Here is a 20,431-nt window from a genome sequence, read left to right as displayed (position 1 = left end):
CACACACACACTCATATATATTGTGTGTATATACATGTGTGTGTGTGTGTGTGTGTGTACGTGAATGTAATTCATGCAAGTCCACAAATTAGCACGTATGTCGCACCAATTTTAGGAGGATATTCGTCATGACCCTAGCTGTATTTTCGTCAACTTATTTTTCCCAGAGGCACTAGCGAATAGCAGTAAAAATAAGTTTTCAACCAAAACTTTTAACAATTTTCAAGTCGGACAAATCACCATTGTTTACAAGCAGGAGTTAAGTCCCCTTCTAGCGAAGAGTAAGTTTTTGTTGATTAGCTTAATAATCCCAATTTAATCTCGGGCAAAGCCGGGCTCTGCTGCTAATTTGATATATAAGATATTGTAGAGAAGATTAGTTAGTAGCTTTCAAAGTTGAAGAAAAATATTATGGGTGAGCTATTTTATCATATAAATGCTATGTGACTGATATGGCTATGCATATTGAGTAATACATCTAATACAGATATACATATATTAATAGACGTTAAAAATATGTGTTTGATATCGCTTGATGTTGTTGTTGGCACTCCGTCGCTTACGACGTCGAGGGTTCCAGTTGATCCGATCAACGGAACAGCCTGCTCGTGAAATTAACGTGTAAGTGGCTGAGCCCTCCACAGACACGTGTACCCTTAACGTAGTTCTCGGGGATATTCAGCGTGACACAGTGTGACAAGGCTGGCCTTTTGAATTACAGGCACAACAGAAACAGGAAGTAAGAGTGAGAGAAAGTTGTGGTGAAAGAGTACAACAGAGTTCGCCACCATCCCCTGGCGGAGCCTCGTGGAGCTTTTAGGTGTTTTCGCTCAATAAACACCCACAACGCCCGGTCTGGGAATCGAAACCGCGATCCTATGACCGCGAGTCCGCTGCCCCTAACCAATAGGCTATTGCGCCTCCATATCGCTTGATATAGTTATATGAACATACAAAGCTATTTCGCATGTATTAACAGCTACGATTTTAAACATAAGTGATTGTAGAACGTTATAAGTACTAACATGGAAAGGTCATGTTTAAGAGAATGCGTTGTACATACGTTAATATATCTGCGAAGTGGCAGAATTGTTGCCACAGCCGGGAAAAACGTTTAGTCTATTTCTTTCGATTTTACGTTCTGAGTTCAAATATCGCTGGTGTCAACTTTTCAAGGTCGATAAAATAAGTAACAGTTAAAGACTGAGGTTGATGTAATCGACTTATCCCATCTCCCTAAATTGCTGGCCTTGTGCCAAAATTTGGAACTAATATTTCCATTTCACTGTATTAGCCAAATATAAGGATAGATATGATGGATTTGAGACTGATACTTTTGTTTTGGAATCAAATTTCTTAGTAATTCATATAGGGTAGGAGAAAACATGTGGTGTAAAATGGTGACAAGACATATTTGTGGTCATGCGTTTATGTACCACGTTAATTTTTGTCTTTTATAACGCACGTATATCTATATAGGTATGTATATGTATGTGTGCGTGCGTGCACTTGTTTGTGCGAAGTCAATACTCAATAATATAGCAATATATTTATCCTAGCCCCTGAAGTAATGCATACTGAGTTAAATGCTGCGATATGACAAGTCACAGTAATGAAAGTAACGAAAATTACTATGTGTGTGTGTTCTTATGAGTTCGTATGCTTATATGGATGCTGGGTATATGCGTATTTTAGGCAATTGATCAGGAAATATAAGAGTAAGGAAAGTGAAGTTACCACAAGTTCTAGGTATGTAGAAGAAAACCTAATTGTGTGCATATCTAATAATGAAAGCTATTTTATTGCAGTACTTAGAAAAAAAGTAAATTATTAAGGTAATAGAATAGTGCTTGTTTATTTTTTGTGAAAACTGGTGTTTCTATTGTCATAAAGGATCACAGTATGTAAGAAAGGACAGCGAATGATCTAGAAACTAATGGAAGTCTAATAAGTACAATCTGTTCAGTGATAAATACTGATGAAAAATAATTTTAAAAAAGGAATAGAATGAATTTGTGTGTGTGTGTGTGTGTGTGTGTGTGTGTGTGTGTGTGTGTGTGTGTGTGTGTGTGTGTACACGAGCACGCACGTACGCAGCGTTTACTGGTTGGTATTATCGTTAATATATGTGTTGGGTAAGGACGGCGTGCTGGCGGCATCGTTATCACGCCGAGCAAAATACTCAGCAGCATTTCGTCCGTCTTTACGTTCTAAGTTCAAAGTCCACCTTCGTCGACTTTGCTTTCCATCCTTTCAGAGTCGATAAAATAAGTGCCAATTCAGTACTGGAGTCGATGTAATAAACTTTCCCCTTCTCCGAAACTGCTGGCCTTGTGCCTAAATTTGAAACCAATATATGTCTCAGGTGGTCGATTTATTCTATCACCCTGTTTCAAGACATCGACTGAACCTTGAGTGTCTTGTTGAAGTTCCTTATGTTTCAAGCATTGGAGCCAGGTCTCTGAATTTACAACTTGTTCCTTCCCACCAGTCTCGGAGGCCCTGAAAAGGATTGCAGAGACTGACCTTCGTTTTGTAAGCGATATAAAATGTTAAAGAGATATGTAAGTTATTGAGGCTAAGACCGTATATTTATCGAAATAATAAACTTGGAAGGTTGAATGAAAGAAATAGGTATCACCAGGGTGAGAATAAATGGGGAAGTTAGATATAATCTTTCGAAAATATGTTTTTAGAGAAACCGAACAGAGAAAATTCAATGGAGAGTCGGACTAATAGGAAAAAGGTGGAGTAATTACTTGCAAACTAAGAAAGTTGAGGAGAATGTTATGTTGTCTAATGCATATAGAGATAGGTTAACTTCCAGCCTGGTTAGATTTCTCACAAATTAGTAAATGTTTTCTTTCACGATTTCTGTAAAGGAACAAATATTTTCAGCTTTGCAAACAACGTCTAGGGATAATATTTGTTACTGAGAAGACCAAATAAAGTCAAAGCCTCTTGGATATTTCTTCGAGACAAAATATTGCCGCTAATGCCGTTTTATGTCTGTATGCACATTAATGTAAGACTCTTTTAAATGCAATATGTTTGTACATTTTTAGTAGAATAGTGGAAAAGAGTCCTTAACTAGTGGTACTCTATATTTAACATTCAATGCAAAAGCAACTGGCTAAAGGAAACGAAATTCTGATAGGATATGGATAACGTTTAACTTTGAAAAGGTATAACTGCGCAGATTGTAAGTGTTGTAAACTGTCTGACAAAATGTGTTAGAAATGCATTATATGTATTAGAACGATGATTACTAGTATGTTAATATTAATATTTAAATATTTTGAGTCAATCATTAGTGCGCATAGTTATACATTTTACTTTTTTAAAAAGATGTTTCATGGCAAATGTCAGATAAGTGAAACGTGGGGGAACATGTATGTCTGTACGAGACATATTATGCTGTCTATCTAATGTAACATTTACTTGTCTAATGTTCGATGAACATTAGTATGGTTTTCAAAGGATAAAATTAAAGATTCAAAGTCATCATATTGTCTTTTAGGTTATGTGTAATCATCTGACCTTATCAAAGGTCGGCTGAGTGAGAAATGGATGAAGAGATAAATCAATATTAAAGGTGATAAGTGGGAGAACAGAGGTACAGGTGCTAATGGAAAACAACGTTGTTTAATGTAATGTAATATTTGGAATTATTATTATATAAATTATTAGACAATGCTGTTTTGTTCTTTATAAGCTAAGAATTTTGTTGCCTTGGTCAGTTTAATAAGTAAAATAAAGAGATTGTTGCAGGTATATCATATTTTTATTTACAGTAAGGTAGTTGTTAGGAATATCGAGGTAGGAAGAGGAGAGAGGTTTAGTCTTAAGTGTAGAAGTATAAGTGCAAAATATGTCGAGTGATTTCAAAGATATTCCTTGTATTATTAGGAGAATTGTGAGCTACATTTTAATCATAAGTTAAAGCATAAATAGATAGCTATAGTAGTAGCTCATATATTGAAGTGGGTATTGAATTTAATACACAAGTTTGGAAGATTTTAAAGCCGTGATCATGTGAACAAAAGTTAGGATATTTTACAAAAATATTTAAAAAAGCGAATCATTATCTATTACACTCTAACAGAGACTAGTTTAGAAAATAATGCTACAGTAACAGGTTATTCTTAAATATATAACTTCAAAAGTAATTTTAGTATAATGGTTGATAAATATATTACAGCAGGTGGGTTTTTACAATACTCATAAAAATGGCAGAACACTAACATCCCGACAAAGAGGCGATATAGTATAGATTATCTGGTTATCAGCAGATAACCAGATAATCTAATCTATACAGATATAATTTAATTATTTCTTAGGTAAAAGGTATAAAATGTTCGAATATTTAATTGTTTCGTAGTTTATCGAAGTAATCAAATATAATATAAAATTGCTTAACACACATAATGGTCTGTACAACTCGTCCACGAGTGTTATCTATTCAACATAACCACTAATAGCCAATATTCACTATTTTACCAAACAAATATATATTTGAATATACATGTACATTCTATAGCATAACATTCTCCTCAATTTATTTCATTTTCAGAAAATTGCTCCATTATTCTTATACTTCTTCTTCTTATTATTATTATCCTTTTCTTGACCTTGTGCCTACAGTAGAAAGGATTATCATTATTGAGGCGACGAACTGTCAGAATCGTTAACATGCTGGGCAAAATGCTTAGCGGCATTTCGTCCGTCATAAAGACGTTCTGAGTTCAAATTTCACCGAGATTTTCTTTGCCTTTCATCCTTTCAGGATCGACAAATTAAGTACCAGTGAAACACTGGGGTCGATGCAATCGACTGGTCCCCTCGCCCCAAATTTGAAGCTCGTGCCTCCAGTAGAAAGGATTATTATTATTATTACTCTAGTAGTATAACATAGATGACACCTTATAAACGTCAGCCATACACAACAGTTCTATTTTATTTGGTGGCTTTTTTAAAAAATTATAACTGAATCACCTAGAATATAAGGTGCATTTCAGAAGATTTAAGATTTTCTTTTTTAAGAGTGGCACTTGTAACTGCTCCAAATTAGTGTAATTTTAGTATATCATTACTATACATCTAGCAAACTAACCTGTCAACTTTTGTTATTTCAGACTGAAGGGGACAGCTGTAGCAACACTTTGAACACAATAAACACTGCTGGTCACAATCCTCTAGTTTGCAGAATGCAGTCCGGACATTTGGTAACTCGCTATGCAATAAAGTGCTGTGTTAAACTGGGACAAACGCTAAAGAAACTTAATAAATATTTCAGATTGCTAATGTATTAACGTTCTTGCTGGCACAAGAGATTCAAGGACGGTAGAGAGGTGAGAGACAAGATGTGTAGAAGGCAGAGAGACATCAGATCATCAAAGCTGGTTGGGAAACTTCACAATCTTCTGGATGATGAGCGTCTTGTGTCTTTAAAGAGAATAAGCATACAGTTGGTGTGGCAACCGTACATAGAATTATTCATAAAGATCTGAACATGAACAAAATGTGTCCAAAGTTTGTTCCCAGAATGCTCATTGATGATCATCCTGGTAACCAACTACTTGAGAGAGATGGTCATCAAAACTGCCCCTCACCCACCTTACAGTCCAGACTTTGCTCTCTGTGGCTTTTGACTGTTCCCCAAGCTGAAGGAGACACTCAGGGACAGTTGTTTTGAAGATGAAGAGGCTATGACAAGGGCTGTAGACGCCTTTACTTTCAAGGACTTCAATGGGGTTTTCACTAAGTGGCTGGAGAGCTACAAGTGCATTGAAGACAGAGGATCCTAATTTGAAGTAGATTAAAGTTTTGTACTTCTTCGAAATTAATGTCTGTACTGAAAAGGTCTAAAAACGTCTGGAACGTACTTCGTAATTTTATAATACATATCCGATCCCTTTGAAATTTTTTGTTTACTAATTATAATATTCTTAAGCATACACTTAGTCACGATATCTTCGGAATTTATTCGACCTTAAGTTAACATGATTTACCAAGAACGTATTCTTTATATTTGATCTTGCGAACAAATGTATCTTCCATTCTACTTTTCTACCAATTTTACTCTCAAATACATATTTCTCAACATCGAGAACCATAGTTTCCATAACTTCGAAGTATATTCAACAAACAGCTTAACTGTAATTCGCAAGCACGCTCGCACACGCGCGCACACACACACACATACACACACACACATACACACACACACACACACACACACACACACACAAACACGCATGCATACCCACGCCCGTGTGTATGTATTATATATTCCTTTCTAATTTTGATTATTATTTATTATCTCTATACACAATGCTAAATGAATTATATCTATTAGACTTCCATTAGCTTCTGTATTACATGCTATTCCTTTCTCTGCGTGTTTTACTCCATTATAACCACACAGATTAGAGTTTTCACAGAATGAGAATGCTTCATTCTGTTACTTTAAATAGTTTTCTATATCTTTGGAATTACATAAATCCATATGGTTATTTCTAATGATATACAGTAATCATCTGAAATAGTCTTCCTATTAAAAAACACATTTAACTACTTAATATGAATATACATTTGTCTAAAAACTGCGTCTTTCAGTTGAACGAATTACTTCCTTTCTATCACATACTTACCGTGATATATTTTATTTTTTCGCCCTTTAAATATTTCTCGAATATTCTAATATTCTATTGATCAATTAAGAGGATTCATTGTGAATAATTCTAAATTAGGATGCCTCAGTTTTTATTTTCCTACCAAAACACCTAACCTGCCCACAAACTCCAACATACATATTACGCACCATATAATGATGTTACGGTGTCAATATGTATGTATATATGTATGTGTGTGTCATTGGACCGCGACCATATCTTCCCCATTACTTTCTTTTTAAGCCCGGTACTTAATTTATCGGCTGCTCTTGCCGGACCGCTAAGTTACGAGAAGGTAAACAAAAGAACACCAATTGTCAAGTGGTAGGGGCGGGGTAAACACAGACACAAAGACAAGCAGAGTGTGAGAGAGAGTGAGAGAGGGGCATACAACTGGCTTCTATCAGTTTCCGTCTACCAAATCCACTCACAAGGCTTTGGTCGGCTCGAGGCTATAGTAGAAGAGATTCGCCCAAGGCGCCAGCACTGGACCGAACCCTGAGCCATGTGATTGGGAAGCAAACTTCTTAGCACACAACCATGCTTGCACCGAAGAAAATTCATTTCTTTTCTTTCTGCCTAAGTCAAAACTCACACCGTCTCCAAATACTGTCTCTGATGTAATGATTTAATTTGCTTGTTAGTTCAACAGCTTATTCTGAATATATGGAAAAGTAAGACAGACAGAAGGAGAAGAAGAGAGTGATGAAAAAGAAGAGATAAACGAGAGGAAAATTCAGAAGACCATATCGTTTAACCGAAACATGGTCACTCAGCATACTAAAAGCAGCAGCTAAATTTCTTGCAAGCGCACACTACTTTCTGAGATATAAATGATGGGATTATTGTGACTGTAATATCGTTCATTATGTATTTATTTTCAGTACTACTTATCTGGAAATATGACAACAAAATTTATCTCATGGTCCCAGAGTGTCCACTGTTCTTATCAGACATAACAACCAAATTTCCCTAAAAATAAACCCTGTTGTCTTAAATTACAATTACAAAGCGACCTATAGAAAGTTTTCTCCCGCATATAAATCTATATGTATGTGTGTGTGGATATTTATATATCTACTAATACACACACACATACTTATGTATATATATGTACATACATATAGATATACATGTAACTGTTGTGCAATCCAGTCAACACCGAATACAAATAATATTATATTAAACATATATTAATATAGAAGGCTGAGTAAAATAGGGGTTTACATCTTTGTGTAGGTTCATCTTTTCGGTTCTTTAGTTTATGATAAACTGTTTGAAAATTTTGCTACAAATTTCTTTTTCTCCTGTTTTGTCAAATGGAAAGCTGAGATTTACAACCGAAAAACCGTGCCGATTTTTTTTCTTTTTTTTTTTTTGCATTTTGTCAGGTTAGGAGTGTTGCTTTCAGCTTTTCGCTTCACTAATTTTCTTGTCATATATCAGCCGCAATGTGTTCACTTTTTTCTATTCCATATTGTTAAGGCTACTACAGCATACCTCATAGGAAGGTAACATTTGGAGAGTATTCCCTCGTAGTTAGCTATGAGTAAGGCTGGGGTTTTGCATAATCTACATGTTTGTAAACTGGTATGTTTTGACTTTCGTGCAGACTGGAGATTTATTGCTTCGAGATAACATCTAGGTATCCTTATAGGTGTGATATTATAAGCTGCTTTGTAATCTATGCTATATTCTCTTGAAAAGCTATATTCTCAATATTGTCTATATTTTTATTCAAAGTTCCCATATACAGCCTCTGCAGACAGCAGAGCTATATTTCGATCTTGTGTTTACTAGGTTTTCTAATATTCATCAAAGAGAAAATTGTCTTAGCTGCCCTGACGATGTTTTATTTTTTGTACTTGCAAACCAAACATTTGTTGTGCTTTCTCTGCTTGTGATGTTTCAGAATGTGAAACTTGTCCTCACAGGATGATAATATAAATTAAAAGCCAGCCTAGATCTTTTTAAACGCAGCAAACATGTTGTTAATAAATGCAGTAACTCACTGTTTTCTCAATCCTCTTTCATGATGTGACAGTTTTTATAATTCATTTAAGGCACGGTAGCCAAAGTTCCTTACCACTGCACTACAAATACGAATAGACCAATACAATTTTTTTTTTGTATACGTGTGCATAGGTATGTGTGTCTCTGTGTGTGCAGCATGATTATAATTAATATGTCTGGCGAAAATTTCTTAAGAATATAGGTGCCAGTTTTTCTCCACGGTTGAGTAGCAAATTAAGAAAATCTTATTTTTAGTCATTCATATAATGACTGCTTTAAGATTTAATGCAAATGTTCAAATTTTCTTCGCAATCGAACAACGTATGGAAGCAGAAATTAAAAGCAACGGCTAAAAAGTTAATATCATTCAAAAAGACAAAAAAAAGCATGAAATCAAGAAAAAAAAAGAGACAATTTCCATTTTTCAACATCTTGTCCCGATTTTCCTACAATTCCAAATGTGATGGAAGTGTATGAATTTATTTATTTTATATTTCACTCTCTATTTCTTTGATTTTATTTTTTTTACAAATAACCGTTAAGTTTGCTAATATAATGCTTAAAATATTTTTAAATTGCCTCATTCATTAATTCTTGTTTTCTAATTCTTTCCGCAGTTTTATTGGATTTTGTTTTTATTTTAAATATAATCCAATACTGTGTTCCATCATCGGAATAAAAATGAAATCATTTTATGCAGAAATTCCTCATCAATAATAGTTTTTATTAGAATTTTTTGCTTGATTTGATTTCATCTGTTTATTTGTCTATTTATTGGAATTTTGTTTTTGTTTGTTTAGCTTGAGATTTTTGGTATTGTTGTCTTTGTTTTCTATCTTTTTCCTGTATTTGATTTTAAACAAAATATTTCCGTGAAGTGGGATTTCTTCAACCACGACTGCTCAACACTAATTTTCTATATTTCCTATTAGAAATAAATTTAACATCCATTAATTATTGCATTATGGTTAGCTTGAGAGTGGTTAAATGGCGGACTGGTAATGTATTGGATAAAATGCATCGTAATACTTAATCAAGCTGAGTTCAGATCTTATTGAGGTCGAATTAAATCCTTTTCCCTAATAATCTCCAACCCACCTTTGGTATGATAAAAAGCATTTCAGCCCAGTCACTTTTATCTTGTTCTGCATCTAAGACTAGACTATTCAATTTTTCTTTTGTTTTTATGATATGAGGGGGATTACATTGCTATATTCAGCAGTTCGACCGACAACATAAGAGATCTTTCGTTTGATTGTAGACTTTGACTTTCAACTTGTAGGAAAAGTTGGGTCAACTGATTATATTTATACTTTCCCTGTTTTTCCATGTATCAATTGAAAAAAATCTTACGTTGAATGATTGATGGTAATACAGAAAGAGATCTATATAAAAAAAAACAGAATCTTTATGCAATTACAGTGAACAGAAATTTGTTTAGATTTGTCCGTATTTGTAATTGTGTCACATATTTTCTTGTCAAAAGAACACTGAAAAAGTAAAGCTGAGCCCGCTTTTTGTATTTTGTAAACGGTAATTAAAGCTGTGTAAATGGCCAAAACCGTAGTTCTTAGACGAAGTAATCCACCAATCGGAGAATGCGAGGGGCTGCTGAAAAGTTTCTGGTTCGAAGGGTGTCGCGAAAGGCCTGGTTGGAGACCCAACCTTCCGAGTTCTTTTACAGGGCTTAGAAAAATTAAATGACTGCTGCAATAAGTGTGTGAATCTGAGAGGGGAACATGTTGAATAAGATCATAATTAACTAATCCTCCTGTATTTTCTTTTACCCAAAGCCAGGAACATTTCAGCCAGCACCCCATCGTAGATCTTTTTTTCTTTTTCTCTTTGTCATCCTTTACCTTTTCGACAAGAGATATTCTGAACGAAAATATCTTTTCCCAACATTGGCCAATCCGCTTTTGCTATTGGGTCCAATACATTACGAGCTGAACACTTCCATTAAACTAATGCAGTATCTGGTTAGATTCTCATTAACGTAGATAATATAACTTACGTGAAAGTTGTCCAACACTTGTCCCATAAATTTCCTGTTATAGAAATTACCACATTAACCTTTGCTGATAACACTGCAACTTTAAATGAAAACTACTCGACAGCTCGAAAACCACTAGAAAGTTTTGAAACATCTGCAAGAGTGGGACTAAAAATCATAAATTAACATAAGTAATATTTATTTGGTAACCTGAAGCTCACAATCATGTATTTTGCTTCCAGGGATTCAGCATTTCATTGTCAAACATTTTTTAATTATTTTCGAGATATACATTAGAAATAGCATGGAAAGCAGTGCGCATACTTTATTCTGTTGGAATCGTTCTGTCCGGGAATAGATACCTTAGAGTAGGAACAACTTACCGTGTAAACAGAGGCACAAACACTGACAAAGTGACAAATGTTTCGCTAATTTTCAGCAATAAATTCAACTACTCTTCTCTGTTTATGTAAAAAGTGCAAATACTTACTTAATTTGCTAAGTGCATGTTCACTATATGACGAGGTAATAGGTTAAGGCAAGCCCTATTGTCAGAGTTTCGAATGAGATCAATCCCATGTGCATATTTGTGAATATAAAGATTGTTTGTGTACAAAAGTGAGAATACAGTTTTTACTATGACAATTGTGTATTATAGCAACTGTGAATGTGTGTTTGTGTACATTTGTAGGTGTTTGTGTAAAAGTGACGCTGTATGTTGTTGTTTTTTTTTTGAAATCGCTGCTCTGTACGTACATGTTTGTATGCGTGTGTGTATGCATGTATATGTGTTTTAGTAAAACAGCATACATGCGTGATTGCTTGAGAGCGACTGCCTTTGTGTGCATTAGTATGGATACGAAAAGGTGTGACTCCTTATATCCCAGTGTTAGTCTTAGAATATGTGTAACTAGATTTGAATCTATGTATCTGAAAGTTTTATGTGCGAGAGTGACTGATGAGTATTTCTTGTAATTATAAACTTTCGCTATTTCTCGATTTCCTTCTATGTTTTCACAGTTTTATCTGTAATATACTTCCATCCATCTTCGTTGGAAAATATTGACGTAGAAGATATCGAAGGCATATTTTTTATACACACAGTAGTTTATTATTATTTTTTTTTCATTGATTAAAAGGCGCATACATAAATATATAAGATGTATTTAACTATAATATCGTTCATGTTCTTCAAAAAATAAGTTCAGTTCTCTCTGACTTCTTCGCCAACTGGCACCTACTACACTGAAAAAAACATAGTCATAGTAAGTGAAAACATCCTGTATATTTAAATAAAGCACCTAACAATTTTGCATGTGACATAGATGAATACCTTCTAAAATTGGACATGATTGAGAAGACTACATTTATCTACATTCTGGTCTAACGCTATAGAAGGATTTACTTAAGAACAGAAATATTTTATGCAAGTGTTATTTACTATAATTGAAATAACTAAGGATAAACAAATAGGTGGAGAATATAATAGTCTTTATTATTATTATCACATTAACGGGTATGAGAACATGAGAGTAGAAGAGTAAGAGGGGAAGAAAAGAAAGGGGGGAACGGGACAAAATAAGAAGAAAAAAATAAACAGCGAGGAGAAGAAGAGGGAAATGGGGAAAGAAAGGAGAGAAGAAGAAATGACTCCTTCTTATTCTTAACATAGTGAATGTACAAAAGAAGCAAAAACTAATTTTTCTTCTTTCCATTCGTGTTTCAAGTGAGAAATTTATTCTATCTACAATCTATATTAAGTTTTTTGTCCTTGATATTTCTCCTACAATTATCGCTTTTGCTTCCTTTGAAGAATACAGCTTGCTGGCATAATTTTACCATTTCAATAATAGTAAATAATGATCTATATTTAATAGACGGTGTGATAGTTGCTACTTAAAGGAATCACGAACAACTGAGAGTATAGAGTAATTAACAAGTAGCTTACAAATGCTTATTAATCAGTAGTTATTTCCTTCCAGCAGCGCTGTATTGTGTGATTGGTCAATACACTTATTTTCCAATAGTCTTATTACCCCCTCGTTTTGAAGAGATAACATAAATGGAATGGCTCGTTGTCGAACGTCGTAGTAACATATATATTTAGCGTTTGGTTTGCTCACCAAAAAATCTATCCAAGTACTTCAACTTCCGTGATATATGTATCTCAGAGGTGAATGGGATCTGCTGTAATTTAATATCCACTACATAGACGATCGAGGGATTAAGTTCGTCGTAGGATCAAATACATAGTATTATCATACTAAATACATAGTATGATAAAATACATTCCAACTATGACAATGTTATCTGCAATTGTATTATTCTGATATCTTAATATGATTGCTTTTAAGACGGTAGTGTTTGATTTGAGGGAGATTTAGCTGTTGATTTTAACATACTCCACGACTACGCAAATACTTTCTCAGCTGATCGCGACTTTTAGGTTTTTAATAGTGTGTGAGATTATGCAGTCAAAAATGTCCTTGATATGTGAAACCATTGCTTCACCGTCGTAGAATGCTTTGTAATATCCCAAGAGGAGTGAAGTAGAGCATTATCGGAGCAGAAATATGTCATAGTAGAAGGGACTAAAGGTGTAAGTGTATCATTATGATCAGAAAAACATATTTTAATCCAGCCAGTATAGAATATCCGACTAGCATATCATTGATGGTCTCATCAAACTTAATTCGGCTTGATATTATATGTTTAGCAATATCTCTTATTTGGGTCATCCTATTCCTGAACCGCAATTATCAGGTTTTTCGTCATTCAAAGACACGATTTAGCCTTTGGCCACTAACATGCTATCTCCTTTGCCTCTACTGTTTCGATTACTATTTTAGTGGACTCTGTTTCTTTGAACTGGCAGATATTATGCCACCTTCACACAACCATCTCTGCTCTACTTGCCTCTCTTCTTATTACCTTTGTTGTGTTCGGCTCCCCCGGTCTTTCACTAACCACTATATTTGGTCTTTCCTTTCGAGAATGTTGGCCCGTAGGAATCTCTTATCGGCTCATCTTTTTCACGTGTATTGTCTTAAAATGATTCGAAAAAGAACATTAATGGCATAAATCACATCTGTTTTAGAAGACCTGCAAAGGACCTAGGCGCACCCCTTTCTATAGACACAGCATGTAAATAGTGCATACATACACATATGCATGTATGCATGAATTTATGTCTGTTTGCATGCATATATGCATGTGGAGTCTCATACAATATAATAAAGAGAAAGTAAACAGGAAATTTCGTATAAGAAACAGAATAAAAATATATCGAGTATAGCATTTTGCAACAATTTGCTTTCATTATATCAATAACTAAAAGAATAATATTCTTTAACATGATGATATTGAATCGAAATGGTGTCTAAAGTTTGTGCGGTGGTGAATAAATGAAGTTGGGAGCAGATGTGATGGTTTGAAAAAACGTGTAGTCAAGAACATGTTCATATCTTCTTATGCTTGCTAGATAGTTTAGATATGACAGACAAAAAGAATTCTTTTTTGTTTTCCTTCTTCACAATGCTGGTTTTTTCCCATGGTGAACCACTGCAGCCCCTGCACTTGTTCTACCAGAACCATATACTGTCTATCGATCTATCTACCTACCTACTTATCATTTTGTCCATTTGTTCGCCACCTCTTTTCTTCTCCTTCTCTCTAGCCCTCGCTTTTTCTCTATTTCTCTATCCTTATATACACACTGGAAAACTCTACACAGTACACCACGTGTGTATTGAGAAATTCAATCTTTACGACGGTAAATCACAAGACAATCTTCTAATTTCTTTGTATTTACTTTTGGATCTTTACTTTCTTTAAACTATCATATGCTAAAGCATCTTCTCTATGGTTTAAATCTGTCTTACCCATTACAGTGAAATTCGTTCCTCAACAACGATCTTCAATATCTGATGGACCTGTTCTCTGTGTCGGCTCTTCTGTGTTTTCTGTGAATCACGTTTGTTATTACTTATGTTGAACATAAGGCGGTGAGCTGGCAGAATTGTTAGTACCTCGAAGAAAATGCTTGGTGAAGGTGCGATGAATAAGAAAATATAGAATAAAATTCAGTTTGGCATTTCGTATGTGTTGAAACGGCGAGATTGCCATAAATTATTTAGTTATGGTATCTTTAGACATCACATAAATGTTCCTTAATATTCACATTAAGGGCCTAAAGCAACATTTTTAAGGGAGGGGCCAAGTCGATTCCATCGAATCCAATGCTCAACTGATATTTATTTTATCTACCCTGAAAGGATGAATGATAAAGACAACCTCGGCGGAATTTGAACTCAGAACGTAGGGACAGACGAAATACTTCTGACCTGTAGTCCAGCCAACACCTGTAAATTAACTTCTTGAAACTTAAAAATACTATTGGATGTATTGAGATGATGTCTCAAGGTGAAGTAAAACTCTGTTGGAGCGCATAAAGATGCTCTCTAAACGTTTTCTCTTGAGAATTTGCCTGTCTTTCAGAATACCATCATGTTTTTAAATTAACAGTATTAAATATTACATAACAGATTTACGGTATTCAGAATTTCTGAGTGAGTAAATTTTGTTTTGCTCCCCAATATTGTGACGCCAATCTATTTCTCATAGTTCAACTTTAATTTCAGAGTTATATTGGAATTTTGAGATTTCGGATTTAGAGCCATTTTCATTGGCTTCCATTGAAATGTCTATTGTCCTTATTAGAAGAGTCTACTTTCAAGGTTAAACCAAAACAACTTGATACATTTGTATATATGAATAATGAGAAAAGGTTGTTAACCAGATAATAATAGAAAATGCGAAAGAGCGTATTTTTTTAATAAATGTGTAAAGCCCTAAAGTTAACTTAGAACTTAATTAAAAATATGGATATTTATACTCAACGAACACAAGGAGCAAAAGTAGGCTTCTTCTCCTTCACAGTGTTAACTGTTCTAGTTTGCCAAACCTTGTTGCTCACCACAAATTAGATGCTTTATAGCAGCTTGTTCGGGATACAAATCGTATTAAGAAAGAATAATAATTGGTTTCATCTTTATGTGGGCGATACAATATGAAACAGTAATATATAAACATCTGTTAAGACAATTTTAGACCTACAGATCCTTAAAAGGACTGCACCTTCTATCTTGTTGAAAGAAAATATTTAAAGTGTATGTACTGTTGAGATAACATACGTATATTTTAGATAATTTACAGCACCAAACATTTATAATCGCCTGATTAAGCCTATTATCAAAATGCTAAATTTGTACAGTTTAACGTTTGATACTTTCAAATATCATTATACCAGATACCTTTCATCTCAATAGGATCGATGGAACAAATACAAGTAATATAATGAAGTAAAAATCAATCGAATATATGACCTGTCTTCACGGAAATTAGTTTGTACCAAGCTTAGAGAAATCTATATTTCAGTAATTATGGAAATTATCCTTATTTAAATTGTTATTGTCCTAGCAATCATTTAACAATTATTCACACTTCGTTAGATTCCCAAAATTATAGTATTGAAAATTTTAAGATGTTTACAAAACACATCAATAGTTTATATATCTTTTAGACAAAGTATATTTATGCAAATTCTTCTGTAAGCACAAACAATGAATGCTTGTTATTTCACTTTAAGTATCTGGTAGCTATTCATCTTAACTGTCATTAACTATTTAACACCCGGTTTTATTCATTACCTGTAAATTAATCAGCTAGTTCTCGTGAATAAGTGCACATTTATATAAAATAGAAGCCTTTCGATATTCACATATTGCACAAACAATATAAAATGCATATACAAAAAGCAAAATTATGAACCGATGAATCTAAAACAAAACAAAACAATATAATGTAATTCACAGTTTTAATATTCGAATTATTATTCCACACGTCATAATAGCAATACCACCATCATATTTGATATCTTTTGTGCAATAGAACGTTAAGCACAATCCATCATTTCAGAGAATAATAACCTCTTGATGACACCAGTGAATGAACGAAAATATTTAATGAAAACTGAATAAAAATCCTAGAGAGAAGGTAATGATGCTTCACAAAAAAATATGATCATATAAAATAATTAACATTTTGAAACTTCTTTTAAATAAAATGAAATTTCTTGAGTAAAAATAATGAGACAGGAAACGATTATTTCGGGATGCTTTGAAGGTTGTCTGAAAATTGTCTCAAATACTTATTGACTCAAATCTCACATTTATTCAATGTAATTGATAGACAGAAATGTGGTCTTTCATCAGAAATGTGGTCTTTCATCAGGAAGGCTGCGCCTTCCTTGGGTAATCACACACACACTAGCATATCTGTATATATAGACATAAAATGCGTGCACAACTGTGACATAGATGCATATCCACACATACACCTTTAAACATGCGTATACTTATGTGATCAAACTATATGAGCATGACTCCTCTCTTTCTGCATCACCACTTCCATGGACGACATATAGGTGGCTTCCATAGTAAACTATGTTTTAGTCATGAAATTTTTGTGGTTGAACGCATAACTAGGCTTCTTGTAACCTCTATTTTCATCTAATTTATTTTGTTTCATAAGGCATTGTCTTATCGACTGGACAAATCGTGTGTCACACTTGTTTGTGCGAAACGGTTAAACCCCTTTGATTTATTTAGCCGCATCAAAGACAAGAGGAATTTTGTCCAATGCTCTACAAATTACACCAATCTACTACTCTAGATTGGAATATCATAAAATCGACCCGGAAGGAGAAATGGCTAAGTTGACCTCAGTAGTTGAAATCAGAACTTTGAGATCTGAAACAAATACAGTAATGGTTATTTCCTTTATTAGTTTATAACTAAAAAATCAAAGCTGATTGAATATGAATGAATAACATTTATACACCAAATTTAAAACATTATTTAAGATTTTAATCCGAGTATGAGGGTAGAAATGACTTAGTAGACTTCTTACTAAATTTGGATGAAGTACTATTAGTGACGAAGTTCATCATAGTCATTTTAGTGCACAAAGCCAAGTTGTTGTTGAAGAGACAGCGAATTGTTGTATGGATGGGGTAGTGCTCATTTATACAAAATTTAGACTTTATGTATTTTATTCAAACCACAGCATTTTTATCAGTAGGCACAGCAATAGCCGTATGATTAACAAGTTCGCTTTGCAATAACGTAATTTCGGATTCACTCCAACTGCGTGGAACCTTACAAAAGTGACTTCCACTACAGACCCGGGCCGACTAATACCTTGTCGATATTTTAAACAGAAGCTGGAATTCTGTCGTGTGTGTGTGTATATATATATATATATATATATATATATATATATATATATATATATATACGAGGGGGTACCCATAAGCAACTGGAAACTTTCTCTGTGGGGCAAGCCCGTTGTAGATCAGGCTTCCACCGGACATCAGGCTGCCAACTGGTGCCGTCGAGGGAAGTCGTGATGCCACGTGGTGCATCTTTGTTTTGCAGTGCTTCACCCCTGTTCGTCAATTTTTGCGATGGCTGAAACGAAGGAACATCGTGCTTCCGTGAAATCCTGTTTTTTGCTGGGGAAAACGACGGCCGAAACAGTAGTCTTGCTTCAAACAGCTTACAAAGATGATGTCATGAGCGAAAGACAAGTTTACGATTGGTTTTCACGCTTTAGGACGGTCCATTTGTCGTTTGAAAACCAACCTCATTCAGTGCGACCGTCGGCATTCCGACCAAATGAAAACATCATGAAAATTAATGAACCGATCTTGGAGGACCATCACCGAACAATTGGCGAACTTGTTAATATGATTGTTATATCCTAAAACGGATACAGCAGCGAATTTTGAGCGAGGAATTGCGAATGAAAAAGAGTTCCAGCAAAATTTGTGTCTCGCTTGCCCACGAAGATCAAGAGTAGTCACGACTGAATGCGTGTCATGAACTGAAACAACAGTTGGGAGTCGATCGGAACCTTTTTCCGTAAGTCATCACTGGTGACGAAAGCTGGCGCTACGGCTACGATCCGGAAACGGAGCAGTAGTCAATGGAAGCATTCAATGTTACCACACCCACAAAAAGCGCGTCAAATGAAGTCCAATGTCAAGACGATGCTGATTTGTTCCATTGATGCGAAAGGAATTTTTCACACAGAATTTATTCCTCCTCATCAAACTGCTAACCAGACATTTAACAGTTCTGAAGCGTTTGTGAGACGCGGTTAAACGAAAAGTCCCCGACCAGTGGAAAAGTGGAGAGTTGTGGTTTCATCAAGACAATGCGCCTGCGCACACCGCTTTGAGCGTAAAGGAGTTTTTGCCAAAAATAGCATGACCTCGCTAACCAACTCTCTATTCGCCCGATCTTGTGATCTTGCTCACTGCGACTTTTTTCTGTTCCCTCGAATGAAAAAGAGGTGAAGAAAAAAAAACGACGGAGGCGTTAAACGGCATCACTTCGAAGGAGCTTCAGGACTGCTTCGAACAGTAGAAAATGCGTTTGGACCAATGCATCGCTTCAAATGGAGAATACTTTGAATGTGTTAAAAGTATAAACATGTAAAACTAAGTGAATAAGATATTACAAAATTCTGGTTTCTTTTGGGTACACCTCGTGTGTGTGGACTGCACTTAGAAAGTTCCCCTCTGAGGCGCAGGTCCAGGCAAGGCTGTTTATGGAAGACCAGCCGTCACGCATGCTTACTAGTCTCCCTTCTCCACGCTACCAATGTTATTCAGGGGAAAAGCAAAGGCCAATACAGCTCATATCTACAGTTGAGTGAACTGGAGCAACGTGAAACTGGAGCAACGTGAAACTGGAGCAACGTGAAACTGGAGCAGCGTGAAACTGGAGCACCGTGAAACTGGAGCAGCGTGAAACTGGAGCAACGTGAAACTAGAGCAAAGTCACTACCTCATAACTGTGAACCCGACACTAATCACTGAACCATGTGCCTTCACGCACGCATACGGACACACACATACACGCACACACGTATATATTATTTGTGTATGGGTGTGTCTTTGCTCTCCAGCCCTATTTGACATCTGGTGTTGGTTAACAAACCAACTTAGCGGTTTGGGAAAGTATCAGACATAAAATAAGCAGTGGAGTAGATTGTTTGTGTAACTCTACAAACTAAGCTCCAGCATGGTCACATTTAAATGACTGGAACAAGTAAAACAGTAAGTGTAATATTCTTCATTCAAAAATTATCCATTACACCAAATTTTAAATATTACCCTACGACCAGTTCGAAGCTCCAAGAAGTGTCAGCAAAGTCTACTTTACGAGTAATTCGTTCGCTTGCCGTCCTAGATTTAAGTCCCGTCATGAGGAAAACAACATGCAATAGACCATTTGCCAGCCTAGAGGATGAATTCACAATGAATCGACAATAATTTCGTAAGATTTAAATAGTTATTATTCTAGCGCACAGACGTGGATTAGTCAAGAAGAATTGTAACGGACTACATCAACATCGTTTCTGTTATTGGTATTGATCGATGCGAAACATTTATCTCTGCATAAGCTTTATCAGCATTAGAATTTGAATGACTTATGGAGTATTTCAAAACTGTAACATTAATATAACCTACACAGATTGCATATCAAAGAGAGAATCGAGATTGTAATAGGTCTCGATGATATATAGATACCATAACGGAGCTTCAAATGAGAGACAAGGAAATAACACCAACAAGCAGAACAAAGAGAGACGATAGTAATGACGACAATGGTGGCTACGATGG

The sequence above is a fragment of the Octopus bimaculoides genome, chromosome 2 (assembly GCF_001194135.2).
Source record: "Octopus bimaculoides isolate UCB-OBI-ISO-001 chromosome 2, ASM119413v2, whole genome shotgun sequence".
NCBI lineage: Eukaryota > Metazoa > Mollusca > Cephalopoda > Octopoda > Octopodidae > Octopus > Octopus bimaculoides.
Note: the sequence above shows the minus strand (reverse complement) of the source record.